The sequence below is a fragment of the Lepus europaeus genome, chromosome 20, assembly GCF_033115175.1.
Source record: "Lepus europaeus isolate LE1 chromosome 20, mLepTim1.pri, whole genome shotgun sequence".
NCBI classification, from domain to species: Eukaryota; Metazoa; Chordata; class Mammalia; order Lagomorpha; family Leporidae; genus Lepus; species Lepus europaeus.
In genome coordinates, this window is record NC_084846.1 from 12,909,967 (window position 1) to 12,925,201 (window position 15,235).

The 15,235-nt window shown below is 44.7% G+C and overlaps 1 protein-coding gene across 13 annotated transcripts in view; it reads right to left on the reverse strand.

Annotated features, from left to right (window-relative positions):
* The window catches only part of LOC133749531 (zinc finger protein OZF-like), a 63,749-nt gene that overhangs the window by 39,208 nt on the left and 9,306 nt on the right, over nt 1–15,235 (reverse strand). For 10 of the 13 annotated variants that reach the window (XR_009864591.1, XM_062178718.1, XM_062178725.1 and 7 more), the window contains one exon: nt 13,571–13,729. The exons of 2 other annotated variants lie outside the window; for them this stretch is intronic. The gene's annotated coding sequence lies outside the window, so the exon portion shown is untranslated. Of the gene's footprint in view, nt 1–12,018; nt 12,140–13,570; nt 13,730–15,235 lie in introns of all 13 variants that reach the window. One more of the 13 variants, XM_062178720.1, reaches the window with a different exon arrangement.

Below are 15,235 nucleotides of genomic sequence, written 5' to 3' on the forward strand. Positions count from 1 at the left end.
GAAATGGACACTATAAGAAACAATGACCTGATCAGCTCTTGTCCTGACTCTAGATGTACAATGTAATACTTTATCCTTTTTAGTATTTGTTGTTGTTGTTGTTGTTGTTCTAGTACTAGTGATTGAACTCTGTAATTAACACAGAATTATTCTTAGGAGTTTAAATTTTAACTGAAAAGTGATTCCTGTTAAATTTAAGAGTGGAAAAAGAGAGGGAGGAGATGTACAATTTGGGACATGCCCAATCAGACTTGCCCCAAATGATGGAGTTAGAAACGTGCCAGGGGATTCCAATACAATCCCATCAAGGTGGCATGTACCAATGCCATCTCACTAGTCCAAGTGATCAATTTCAGTTCACAATTGCTCACTCTGATAGGCCTAAGAGTCAAAGGGATCACACAAACAAGACAAGTGTCTGCTAATACTAACTGACAGAATCAAAAAGGGAGAGAACAATCCAACATGGGAAGCGGGAGACACAGCACACTCATAGAATGGCAGATGTCCTAAATAGCACTCTGGCCTCAGTATCAGCCCTTAAGGCATTCGGATCTGGATGAAGAGCCCATGAGAGTATTGTAGGCATGGAAAGCCAAGATACCATGGAAAAGAAAAAAAAAAAAAAAAAGAAGACCTGAATGAAAGATCTCTGCATGTGAGATCCCAGTGGAAAGAATGGGCCATCAAAGATGGAGGTATCTTTCTCTGAAGGGAGGAGAGAACTTCCACTTTGACTATGACCCTATCGGAATAAGATCACAGTTGGCGAACCCTAAAGGTTTCCATAGCCTTGGCAACTCATGAGTAGAGCCTAGGGAGATTACTGATGCACAAGAGTATCAAATTGTTAAGTCAACAACAGGAGTCACTGTGTTCTTACGTCCCATGTGGGATTGGTCCTTAATGTGTTGTCTAACGTGAAGTGATGACATAACTAGTACTAAAACAGTATTTTTACACTTTGTGTTTTTGTGTGGGTGCAAACTGATGAAATCTTTACTTAGTATATACAGAATCGATCTTCTGTATATAAAGATAATTGAAAAAAATAAACAAATCTGGTGTTAAATTGGAAATTGAATAGAAAATTAATTTTTAAAAAATATCATGTAGGATCTCTGTCTTTAATGTGCTGTACACTGTTATTTAATGCTATAACTAGTACTCCAACAGTATTCTTTCACTTTGTGTTGCAATGTGGGGCAAACTGTTGAAATCTTTACTTAAAATATACTAAACTGATCCTCTGTATTTAAAGAGAATTGAAAATGAATCTTGATGTGAATGGAAGGGGAGAGGTTGTGGGTGGGGAGGGAAGTTATGGGGGGGTGGAACCCATTGTAATCTATAAGCTGTACTTTGGAAATTTATATTCATTAAATAAATGTTTAAAAAAAACCCATAATACATGTACATATTAAGTGTCAAATACCACACAGGTGTATAAATAAAAGTATTACTTCTTTCTTTCTTTCCAAGAATAAACTACTCTAACAGTTTCTTACATGCCCTACTGTAAGTTCCATATGCATATACACAGTTGTACTTAACATCATGAAAAATGGAATTAAAATGTAAACATTGTTTTATTATAAATTTTGAAATCCATGCATAGAAGGGGTCTTTGAAAAGATTGTGCAGAGTGTGTATTATGAAAAAAATTGAATGGATTTCAATTTTTTGCACCAAATTAACCTTATCTTTTAACTCCATTTTCTATGAATTTTTTGAATTTACAAAGATACATACGCTTGCATCTTTTTTTTTATATGAAGTGGTATTTTTTTCTGTGCCTTCTTTGACATATAAGCAATCTGTCCCTAACTCATTTTTCAAACTACTACATATTTTATATTCTATTATATGGATGTTTCATAATGTACTTTAGTATTTCCCTAATGATACACACTTGTTTGTTTTGTTCTCATTGCAAAAAATATTATGAAGAACTTACAAAGTCTTTATGTACTTGATTATACATCTGTAGGATAAATTCCTGCAGCTGAATCCTCCTACCAAAGGACACTTGCATTTAAAATATTTTGTAAAGATACTGGCAAATTTTCCTCCAGAGACACTCTTCTGTATTATATTCCTGCCACCTGTGAGTACAAGATCCTCTTCCCCAACTTCATCAAGTATGTTATCACACAAACTGTTCATGTCAAGGAGATGCTTCAAATTTTCCATCTTCTTCCTTTCTCTAACTTCAAGTTGTCTTCCTTCTTCATGGCTCTCTGATCACATTTGGTTCTTTTACCAAATTTCTGTGAATACTGTCCTGTACTTATTTCCCTCCATCCTTACACTCTAATTCCTTTCCCTTACACCTCCAACCTCATTTTCCCTGCTCATAAATTACCCTTATAGTTTCTCTGCAGCTCAGCACCAGCGAACAGAAAGCAGACACTCTTTCCCTGCTCTCCCAATCTGTCAACTTCCTGGACCAACAGAGAATGTTAATCAAGAAACCTGGAAAGATTTCATCAGGGTCAAATTACAAGAAGGAATAAATTGCCACTGCTGTAGCTCTGAGGAAAAGTATGCCTGGGAAAGCATTGGAAGATGGCCCAAGTCCTTGGGCCATCACACCCGTGTGAGAGACTTAGAAGCAGCACCAGGATCCTGGCTTCGGATTGGCACAGCTCCAGCCATTGCATCCATGTGGGGAGTGAACCAGCAGATGGAAGACCTCTCTCTTTCTCTGCCTCTGCCTTCTGTAACTCTGCCTTTTAAATAAATAAATAATAATAAAAAAAAAGAGGGTGGAAAATCTTTGTCCCCCAGCCTTTCAAATGAAATGACAATAAGTAAATATTAAAAAAATAATAATAATAGAGAAGAAGTAGGGCAAAAAGTAGGGGTGGAAGAAAAGCAAAAACCTAAAATCCTAAAAGTACCAGACTATAAAATAGGAAACAAATCACAGAAAGGGTAGAGATGGGAGAGTAAAGATTATCTCAGGAAAAAAAGCCAACTTCTTGCATCCTCCAAGAAAAGATCTTTCACTCCATCACTACCACCTTCTGTCCAGAGCTCTAAATACAATTCAAGAGAAGGCATGGGTTGCATGCAGGGTAGGGCACAGTGGAAGGGGCAATGAAAACCCAATTCCTCTAATAGCATATTCCTCACCCCAACTTCTTATGCAGCAAATCTATACTCACCACCAAAAATCAGCTTCACAGAATAAACCACTGAGGCTCAGAAAAATCAAAGATCCACAAGTTGCTGGCCTATTAAGCCTCTTAGAAATTAGGATGCTGCTAGATAAAGTGGTATTATGGTCAAGATACTTATAAAGACAAAAACAGGAGCTGGCACTATGGTACAGTGGATAAGCTGTGGCCTGTAATGTTGGTCTCCCATTTGAGCACTGGTTTGAGCACCAGTTGCTCCACTTCCAATCCAGCTGCCTGCTAAAGTGCCTGGGAAGTTAGCAGAAAACGGTCAAAGTGCTTGGGTACCTGCCATCCATGGTGGAGCTCCAGATTTTGGCTTTGGTTTGGCCCAGCCTTGAGAAGTGTGACCATTTGGGGATTGAACCAGTAGATGGAAGATCTCTCCCATCCCCATTATTGCCTTTCAAGTAAATATTAAAAAAAAAAAAAAAAAAAAGATGCAAATTAGATGGTAGTCTATGGCTTTATGACTACTGAAAATGAACTGAAGACAATGGAAAGTGCTAGATAAAATAACTGGGGCTAAAGCATGCAGCCCTGACAACAGTACTCAGTAAGGCCTCAAGCAGATTAAGATAAGTATGTGCAGGAGCCAGCGCTGTGGCATAACAGGTAAAGATGCTGCCTGCAGTGCCAGCATCCCATATGGGTGCCAGTTCAAGTCCCAGCAGGTCCACTTCTGATCTAGCTCTTTACAACAGCCTGGGAAAGTAGTAGAAGATGGCCCAAGTCCTTGGGCCCCTGCACCCACATGGGAAGACCCAGAGGAAGCTCCTGGCTCTTGGCTTCAGATCAGCGCAGTGGTTTATTTTGTGAAGCTGATTTTTGGTGGTGAGTATAGATTTACTGCAAAAGAAGTTGGGGTGAGGCCAACTGGAAAGTGAACCAGTGGATGGAACACTTTCTCTCTCTCTCTCTCTCTCTCTCTCTCTCTCTATCTCTTACTCTCTCTCTCTCTCTCTCTGCCTCTTTAAAAAAAGAAAAGAAAAAGAAAAAGAAAATTATGTACAAATAGGCCAGTGCTGTGGTACAGCAGGTTAAAGCCCTGGCCTGCAGCATGGGCATTTCATATGGGCACTGGTTTGGGTCACAGCTGCTCCACTTCCTATCCAGCTCCCAGCTAATGCACCTGGGAAAGCAGTGGAGGATGGCCCAAGTCTTTGGGCCCATGTACCCACATGGGATACCCAGAAGAAGCTCCTGGCTTCAGATCAGCTTAGCTCCAGCCATTGCAGCCTTTTGGGGCGTGAACCAGCAGATGGAAGACCTCTCTGTCTCTACCTCTCTAACTCTGCTTTCAAATAAATTAAATAAAGCTAAAAAAAAAAAAAAAAAGTAACAACTGCAACTGCTCACTTATGATGCCACTTTTAAAAAAAAGTATTTGCAACATGCACAACTGAGATGAGATCTATACAGAACAAAAATCATTTTTTTTTTCTTAGAATGCAAGGGAAAGGATTCTTTGTTTTTGTTTTAGATTTTTACCTGTTTGTTATTTAATTTGAAAGGCAGGGAGAGAGAGAGAGGAGACAGAAAGAGGTAGAGAGCAGGAAAGAAAAAGATCCTCCATATGCCAGTACAAATCCAAATGCCCACAAGAACTAGTGCTGGGTCAGGCTTAAGCCAGGAGCCTGGAACTCAATCCAGGTCTCCCAAATGGGTGGTAGGAACCTAAAAACTTTAGTCATCACTTGCTGCCTCCAAGGGTGAGCGTTAGCAGGAAGCTGGATAAGAAGCACAGTCAAGACCTGAACTTAGGGGTGGCACCATGGCACCAAATGGACGCCGGTTCAAGCCCCAGCAGGTCCATTTCCAATCCAGCTCTCTGCTATGGCCTGGGAAAGCAGTAGGAGATGGCCCAAGTCCTTGAGCCCCTGCACCCACGTGGGAAACCTGGAAGCTCCTGGCTACTGGCTTCAGATTGGCTCAGCTCCAACTGCTGCATCCAACTGGGGAGTGAACCAGCGAATGGAAGAATTCTCTGTGCCTCTCCTTCTCACTCTGTGTAACTCTGGTGTAACTCTGACTTTCAAATAAATAAATAAATCTTAAAAAAAAAAAAAAAAAAAGGACTTGAACTTGGCACTTCATATGGGTGTCCCAAATGGCAGCTTTTTTTTTTTTTTTAAAGATTTATTTATTTATTTGAAAGACAGAGTTACAGAGAGAGGTCTTCCATCCATCCACTGGTTCACTCCCCAGATGGCCGCAACAGTCAGAGCTGCGCCGATCCGAAGCAAAGAGTTTCCTCAGGGTCTCTCATGTGGGTGCAGGGGCCCAAGGACTTGGGCCATCTTCTACTGCTATCCCAGGCCAGAGCAGAGAGCTGGATCAGAAGAGGAGCAGCTGGGACTAGAACCGGTGCCCATATGGGATACCAGTGCTTTAGGCCAGGGCATTAATCCACTGCACCACAGCGCTGGCCCCCAAATGGCATCATAACCACTTGCACCCATCCTGGAAAACACAATTCTTAGGTCTTAAGTACAATAAATCAAAAAGGAGAGAAAAGAGGTCTGCAGCAGTTCTCTAACAGCTCAAAATTCCCTGTAATTTTAGACACTATATTATTCACTCATCTTCTCTCCAAAGTCATTGGGAAGGAGTGAATTGTCCTTAGGCTTGGTATCTGACAGCCACCAAGGTAGAGGCAAAGAGTATGACTAACTAATCAAGCCCCTTGCCCCAGAGAAAGACCCTATGTCTTATTATCACTCCCCAGTTAGGAATGTAGCATCACATCCTAGTCATTTCCTCTGTCTTTAGAGAGTTCATACAGGGGGTCATGGAGTGAGCTCTCAAGTCATTCCTGTTCTAGCCACCATACAACTGGAGCTATGGAGGAAAGGCAACATTTTAGGTACCAATTCCTTAACATCAATTAGAATTGGTAGGGGGATGCTAAAGACCTGTCACAAACTACACAAACCCCTAAAAGATCAGGGCTTGCCAGAGTCTGTCCTTGTAATGCAATCAAAGCATATGTGAAAGGGAAGCGCGGTTCAAGAGACTTCAGCTCTGTGCCCAACGCTTGTAATATTAATTTAGCTCACATTTACAAAATGCTTACTTTGTGCCAGGCATTATTACTCTTAGGACCTTATCTGTATATTCTATTAACTCACTTAGCTTTATGACAACTCTCATAATCTGGTATCAGTGTTCATCCCACTTAGCCCTAAGGAAAGGGAGGTATAGAAACAACAGGAGCATCTCTGCATTCTCAAAGAGTTAGCATGAAAAGCAGAGCAACACACACATACACACACACATACACAGAGGGAGAGGGGGAAAGGGAGGGGGAGAGAGGGAGGGCGAGCGATCTCTTTATCCACTGGTATACTCTCCAAATGGCTACAACTATCAGAACTGTGCCAGGATGAAGAAAGGAGCCAGAAATTCCATTTAAGCCTCCTGAGTGGTTTGCAGGGGTCAAACTTCTTGAGCCATCTTTTGCTACCTTCCCAGGAAGGCAGGATTGTAAGTGGAACAGCTAGGATCTGAACCAGTACCCTGACAGGGGACGCAGGCATCACAAGTAGTGAGTTAACCTACTGCACTACACTACCAGCCTCAAGGAGCACTTCTTAAAACACAAGATCTATAAGGTGCTTTGAGTTGCCAGAGGCAGATGCTACAGCACAAAGAGCATTAGGAGTTAGCAGGTACTAAATCATCTTGTTCCATCCCATCAAAGGATACATTTGACAAACTTGTTTTTAAGATTATAACTAGTGGGGCTGGCACTGTGGCGCAGCAGGTTAAAGCCCTGCCCTGAAGCGCCGGTATCCCATATGGGCGCCAGTGCTAGTGCCGGCTGCTCCACATCCTATCCAGCTCTCTGCTATGGCCTTAGAAAGCAGTAAAAGATGCTCCAAGTCCTTGGGCCCCTGCACCCGCGTGGGAGAGTCAGAAGAAGCTCCTGGCTCCGAGCTCCAGATCGGTGCAGCTCCGCCCATTGCAGCCATTTGGGGAGTGAACCAGCAGATGGAAGACCTCTCTCTGCCTCTCCTCTCTCTGTAACTCTTTCAAATAAATAAAATAAATGTTAAAAAAAAAAAAAAAGATTATAACTAGTAAGTCACAGGCAATGCATCAGAAACTTGGAACAAAGGTTAAAAACAAAGCCCTCAACTCAAAGGACCCACAGTGTGGCAATGTGACAAAGGCTTGGGAGTGTGCTAAAATAGACTAGATCTAAAGACTACCACCCTATATAAGATTCCTATCATTTCTTCAAGTATAGACCCAGCTGGACACAAATATATCCACATGAAGTGCTCAGATTAGGATTTGAGAGCCTGGATTCTGGTGGATTGAGTTAAGCTGCTGCTAGTGACACTGGCATTTCATAACAGAGTGCCAGCTGGAACCCTAGCTGTTCTGTGCGTCTATTATAGTGCCTGCTTAATGCCTGAAAAAGCAAGGGAAGATGGACCAAATAAATGGGCACCAGCCACCTATGTGGAAGATCCAGCCGGAGTTCTTGTAACTTGGATTCAGCCTGGCCTAGCCCTGGCTGTTGAAGCCATTTGGTTAGTGAACTAGTAGATGAAGGATCTCTCTGTCTGTCTCTCTTTTTCTCCATCACTCTGTATATCAAATAAATATTAAAAAGAATGTCTAGCAGTCCATGAACAGATGGAAGCATCATTGTAACGACTACATCATGAATCTGATCTATAGTTCTCCCTATACTGGGATTTTCTTCCTTTTCAATTGATCCTATAGCTACACTACCCAGGTTTGATTTTCATCTACGATACTTCTTGCTTGTGTGATAAGGGGAACTTTGCTTAAAAACCCGGTGGCTCAGTTTCCTGAATTGTAAATGGAAATATGTAACACCTATCTCAAAACAGTGATATAAAGATTAAATAAATGATTACCTTCAATGCAATCAAAATACTGTCTGCTATTATTATCGGGAGAAGCACTGTTTCTGTCTTCCCTTGTTGTCATTTCAATAGTCATAAAAAGATTGAATTTCAATGTGTCTCCTTAGCTTAAGGAGGACAGGAAGTGTGCAAATAAATATGAAGAGAACAGTTCCCCTAGGAAGTTGGAAGAGTAATCCTGAAACTTATTAAGATTTTGTTAATGAATCTGCTTGATAATGGTCTATTAAAAAATCACATAATGAAATTTCCCACACAACTAAAGCCTTTCCCAATTGCTTGCTCTTTCCAATCCTCCCAGCCCAGCTCTAACTTCTAAAGATCTCACCTAAGGCACAAGCCCTTCCAAATCCTTCGAAATCTGTCCTGGCCTCTTCATAGTGGCCCAGCACAGAGATCGGTTATGCTTACAGCCTAGAAAAGATCACTAGGCAAAAAGCCTTCTTCATCTCGTTTCTGCTTGTCATTCCTCAGACAGGGTGTTATACCCTTATTTCCCTCCATAGAAAAGAAAGTCACAGGCCCTGGACACAGAAAAACAAAGGTGCTCAGATTTCTGTTGAGTAGAAAGGCGAAGGGTGAATTCTTCCCAACGGGGATATGGCAAAGTGAAATGTCAGCTGAGATGTCACAGATCAGCATAGAACAGGGTCTGTTAGCCTACATTCCCAAGAGTCTACAAAAGTTGGGAAGCTTTTGCCCCAAATTGCCTAGGGAAGGAATGCTATAATCAGCCTCAGGGAACAAACCCTCTACTGTAGTCCAATTCCAATTACAGAACAGCATATGAGAAGCCTCCCTCCAAATTCTACTCTAGGGTATTTATTTTAAATAAATAAATAAATAAATATTTGACAGGCAGAGTCATAGTAAGAGAGAGAGACAGAGAGAAAGGTCTTCCTTCCATTGGTTCACTCCCCAAATGGCTGCTATGGCCAATGTTGCGCCAATCCGAAGCCAGGAGCCAGGTGCTTCCTTCTGGTCTCCCATGCAGGTGCAGAGCCCAAGCACTTGGGCCATCCTCCACTGCCCTCCCGGGCTACAGCAGAGAGCTGGACTGGAAGAGGAGCAACTGGGACTAGAACCCAGCACCCACATAGGATGCCGGCACTGTAGGCGGAGGATTAACCAAGTGAGCCACAGCGCCGGCCCCTACACTAGGGTATTTCATAAGCTATTTTAATCCCCTAATACTGTTTCATTCTTTTTTTTTTTTTTTTTTTTGACAGGCAGAGTGGATAGTGAGAGAGAGAGAGAGAGAGAGAGAAAGGTCTTCCTGTTTGCCGTTGGTTCACCCTCCAATGGCCGCTGTGGCTGGCGTGCTGTGGCCGGCGCACCGCGCTGATCCGATGGCAGTAGCCAGGTGTTTCTCCTGGTCTCCCATGGGGTGCAGGGCCCAAGGACTTGGGCCATCCTCCACTGCACTCCCTGGCCACAGCAGAGAGCTGGCCTGGAAGAGGGGCAACCGGGATAGAATCGGTGCCCCGACTGGGACTAGAACCCGGTGTGCCGGCACCGCAAGGCGGAGGATTAGCCTGTTGAGCCGCGGCCTGTTTCATTCTTTAGACAAACATTTCTTTGTGTATCCATATCCATGCATACAGTGCCTACGTAGGCATTTACTTAGTTACTTTTGGACTACAAAACACACCTGTGTGATCTTTTTCAACTCAGCCACCCTGTAAGGCATGGCAAGGATTATTTGCTACTTCTCATTTTAAGTGTGAGTAGCTGGGTTCAAAAAAACAAAGTGATTTACCCGGAGTCATACAGCTTGTCCCTGACAAGCCCAGCATCTGATTCTGCGCTGTGACCCTGTCCCTGAGCCAATCCTCTCGCCAGAAGGTGCTCAACACTGGAGGGTCTTTCACACTATGTCAAAGAGGCTGGAGCCAGCCAACGCCTCTTGGCAGGGCTCCACAGGGGAAGTGGTGTTCTCACAACCACTATACAACTACACGAAGTCACACACTGGATAGAGTCACAAAGGAGACAGAAATTGGCGCATGGAAGAGAAAACAATTAAGCAAATATTTACAATAGAATATGATGAGTTATCTTAAAAGGAAGCAGGAAATTATGTTGGGAGAAAATACCACTCCAAGTCCAGAAGCAAGTTTGATGAGTGTATTCCTTAGTACTCAGGTATCTAAAGCCACCAGAACCTCACCCAGAGACCCTTTCTGTGACTCATTTAACTTCTCACCCACTGGCACTGCCCAAAGGCTAAAGCTTGAAGCAGAAGTCCAATCTACACATGCTGGTGACTAATCTTGAAAGCTACGTCTAACCCTCCAACCCTTATTTCTTTACAAATGGGCATTTGATACCTTAAGAGTTGGTAAAGAAAAGAGCAAGTTGGCCAAAAAAAAGCCTCCTAGCACTGGCATCATAACAGCAACAAGGAGATGAGCTGGTGGGTCCCCAAGCCACAACAATGTGGGCTAAGCCTCTCTCATATCTGGCTAAGCACCTTAAGCCTCAACCACTGGGCCACCTCTTTGTTAGAATATTGCAATGAGAAGTGGAGGCCAGAGCAGGCATAGTCAACTAATTAGCAATGTGAGAAGAAAAAGGAAGTCCCCACGGAAGAACACAGGCCATCGTGGAAAACACAGGCAACTGGACAGGTCCTCCCCAGGCCAGGAGACTGCGTGAGAAAGACACTGTTAGGAGAAGCCCTTCCCTGTTCCTCTCCTCTCTTCCAGTCCTAACTCCCCTTTCTTCAGGTCAAATTCCTACGCCAAACCCTCCCTCTGATGCTTTCCCCCTAGATGAATGATTCAGAAACCACAAGGGCCATAAGCAGCAACTTGGGGGTGGCTTTCTAAAGATCCAGAACACTGAGTGGTGATTCCTGTGATTCTGCTTAGAAGGATGAGTGCAGGCTCTGGGAACCTACATTACACTACACAATCTCCACACTCCCAGTCCCCTTTCCCCACCAGCACTACCACACATGACCTGAAGCTGACAACACCATGCTTACAAGTTAGGAGGAGGAGGTAACATTTGCAATGAGGAATCTGTGCTGTTAGAAAAGGGTTAAGTCCACCTGCTGGGTTCTTTTATTCATAAACCAGCTCTGACTTCTGACTGGCCTGGCAGAAAGCACATCCATGCACCCAAATTTCTGTTACTCTAAGGTTGCTGTTGCTTTGTAATTTTACTGCTCACGAAGGAAGCTGAAGCCTAGGACCTAACAGCAGACCTGCTAAAGCCTTCTCCAAGCCTGGGTATCTCTCACATTCCATCCTGGCTTTTTCTAGAATTCTTTTTTCATTATTATTGTGGCATTTGGGCCTAAATTCCATGTTAGTGTCTCCCTTCCTGCTTCCCATATAGCTTTGTGACAATATACTGGAAGGACTAGGGACTAGAGAGCAGAACTGGGTGCTCCATGATTGGCAGGGATGTTCTGCCCCAACAATGAACTTAACCCCTTCCCTTAAACCTTTTTTTTTCTTTTTTGTAAGATTTATTTTATTTAAATGGCCATAAAAACTGGACCAGGTCAACGCCAGGAGCCAGGATCTTTTTCTGGGTCTCCCACATGGGTGCAGAGGCCCAAGGACTTGGGCCATCTTCCATTGCTTTCCCAGGCACATTAGCAGGGGGCTAGATTGGAAGTGGAGCAACCAGGACTCGAATTGGTGCCCATATAGGATGCTGGCGCTGCAAGGGCTTTAACCCACTGAGCCACAGTGCCAGCCCCCTTCCCTTAACTTTAAAAGGGTCCATAAAGGAGTTGACAAGAATTAAGATGTCAGATGTCTGACTTCTCATGGCTGTTTCTGCTACACACATATGTGAACATGAGGCTTTTCAAACATAAGCCATATCTAAATGAGTTTATTTAATTAACTGGCTGAAATCCAAAGCCAGCAGAAAGGCAGGTCAGTGTTCCCCACTCCCACCCTCCTACTCCTCACCTCTCTGACAATCAGAGTCCTTCTCTGGCATTCCCAAGCCCCATGGGGGCTCCCTTTTCATGAAGAGAAAAACACTGGGTTTATCTGTGCACTCAGGGTAATGGACAGTCCTCTTTCACCCCTAGGAGGATGCACACAGACACATGAGAGGCCTCTCCCCACCCATCTCAGGCCTATATCTAATGCCTGTCCAGAACTCCCCACATCTCAGGCCTGCTCTGCATTCCTCTCCTGACCTACAAGGCCCCTTCAAGTTCTATCCTAAGCCTTTCCATGGTGCTGTGGGCCTGTGACATACACATGGGGGAAGGCTTGCAGATGGGTCTCACATAGACAAGAGGATAAATGTGTCTATGTAGATTCTGATGGAAGGACACACAGGAAACCCTGGAACTCTGAATTTGAACACTATTATATATCATCACTGCAATTATAATTATATACCACCCCAAACACCATGACACACAAATTCTAATAGTTCATTTGTTTCACACAATATCTGATTCTACAAAATTCCTCAGAGGTTCTCTAACCTGGGCTACCACATAGATATCTAATCCTAGCCAAGTCCCCTCCTGACCTAGAGACTCAGTTCCTCAACTCTGTTATGACCTTGCTCAATAAACTGAAGGGAGAAAGAGGCCAGAGGAAACCCAGGGCTACTCCTGGGGAAGGGATAGTAACAGAGGGAGGAGAAGCAGCAGGGTCAGCACAGAAAAGTGACCTGTAGCCTTTCGAGACTGCCATCAAGGGGAGGTAGAGCAACTTCTGTTATTTAGATACTACATTTCAATTTCAAAGAAAGGCCACCAAATAATCAAGCAGAGGTTGCTGACCAGAAGACAACCTTGGAAAACTTCCTGTTGCAAGATTCTAGAAACCAGCCGGACGGTAATCAATGATGTGATGCCCAGGTGTGGTCCTCAGGTGACAGTGTGACTCACTTTGTGCAGATGCCACAGCTGGCCAAACCTCACTCCCCCACAACCCACAAGCCCACCCTGCACTCTACCCTTCCACATCCTGTGCTCCTCCCTCCTCTATGCACCACTTGCTGGCCCCATCACTCCATGACCATGTGGTCTGCCCTCTGTCCCCTCCTCCTGCATCGCCTCTGGCCACATGCCTTCTCCTGACCATCACCCACATCCTCCACCCTGTGCTCAAAAGACAGAAAATCAACCTGGGGCTCCATCCTTAGGGTGACCTAAGGACACAGAGGACACAGACCCTCCTACCCTTGGTCTACGTGTGAAATTCTCCCACAGAGAGATGGCAAAGTCACCTGCATCTGTGAAAGCACTCGCAAGCCTCACTGGGGGAAGAGGCTGGGAGTCCTTTGCAGGCAGACACCAGTGCCCCTCCACATCCTAACTTCCGTAGTCTGGTCCTGGTACCTCTCAAGTCCCTACCTGAAAATGATCAATTTCTAGCCACCTTTTCTGCACAGCAAGGGTGACAGGCAGATGAGAGCAACAAGCAGCCCAGATAACTTCTGCATGATAAATTGCCAGGGGAAGCAGGAAGGTGGGCCCAGTACCAGCTTTCTCACCTGGTGATTAGAAGTTCCTGCTGGGTGTAGGAGCACAGCTCAGAGTGGTGTGGAGCTTGATCCGCCAGAGCCATGCCAAGCTAGACTAGAGGATTCCGCAGCCATCAGGGACAGCTCCCATCCAGCCAGCCCATTCACTGTGCAAACATTTCTTCATTCCTACAAGACAAACCCAGAAGCATGAAAAGGAACCTGCAAGACTATGTTGAGGAAAAACAAGAAACCACCACACACATCACTGAAGTCCCTGCCTCCCCTGGAGAGAAGGAGAAGAGGCTTAGGGAGAATGCAGGGGCAGACGAGCCAGAGCTGAGCTATGTCTGTGCAGTCAGGATAGATGGATGGTTCATCAAGTGATCTGCTGACCCTTCGCAGTGGTCATCTGCTCTGGCTGCAATCCAGAGGTGCACCTGATGACCTTGGCGCTGCCCCATTTTCCTCAGCAAGAGCAATTCTAAAACCCCATGCCAGGTTTCCCCCTACTTTCAGTCTCAAAGACCTTGAAAAGTATCCCCCCTAGTGTCCAGCATCATAGGCACAATGTCACTAGGACCCTGATCATTCCAGGCTGGCCATGGCTTTGATGGGCTCAGTTGATTCTTAGCAACACATGACCTTATAAAGACACATCTCTTGGGGCTGGTGTTGTGGTGCAACAGATTAAGCTACTGTCTGCAATGCTGGCATCCTATATGAGCACTGGTTGGAGACTTGGCTGCTCCATCTCCAATACAGCTCCCTCCTAATGTATCTGGGAAAACAGATGAAGATGGCACAAGTAGTTGGGCCCCTGCCACCCACATGGGAGACCTGGATGGTATTCTTGGCTCCTAACATCAGCCAGGATTACCCTGGCCATTGGAACCATTTGGGGAGTGAACTAGATGATGGGCAATTTCTCTTTCGCTACCTTTGCCTTTCAAATAATAAATCTGGGGCTGGCGCTGTGGCATAGTGGGTAAAGCCACCACCTGCAATGCTGGCATCCTACATGGGCGCCAGTTTGAGTCCCGGATGCTCCACTTTTGATCCACCTCTCTGCTATGACCTGGAAAAGCAATAGAAGATGGGCCAAGTCATTGGGCCCCTATATCCACGTGGGAAACCTGGAAGAAGCTCTGTCTCCTGTCTTTGGGTTGGCTCAGCTCCTGCCATTGTGGCCATCTGGGGAGTGAACAAGCAGATGGAAGACCTCTCTCTCTCTCAGGCTCTGCCTCTCTGTAACTCTGCCTTTCAAATAAATAAATAACTTTTTTTTTTTGACAGGAGTTAGAGAGACAGAGAGAAAGATCTTCCTTCCATTGCTTCACCCGCCAAATGGTCGCTACGGCCAGCGCACTGCGCTGATCCAAAGCCAGGAGCCAGGTGCTTCCTTCTGGTCTCCCATGTGGGTGCAGGGCCCAAGGACTTGGGCCATCCTCCATTGCACTCCCGGGCCACAGCAGAGAGCTGGACTGGAAGAGGAGCAACTGGGACAGAACCGGCGCCCCAACTGGGACTAGAACATGGAGTACCGGTGCCGCAGACAGAGTATTAGCCTAGTGAGCCATGGCACCAGCCTAAATACTCTTTAAAAATAATAATAATAAATCTTACAAAAATATACATCTCTGAGTACAAAATATCACCCTGTACTCAGGGCTTTTGGGACCCAAGAAGACTTTT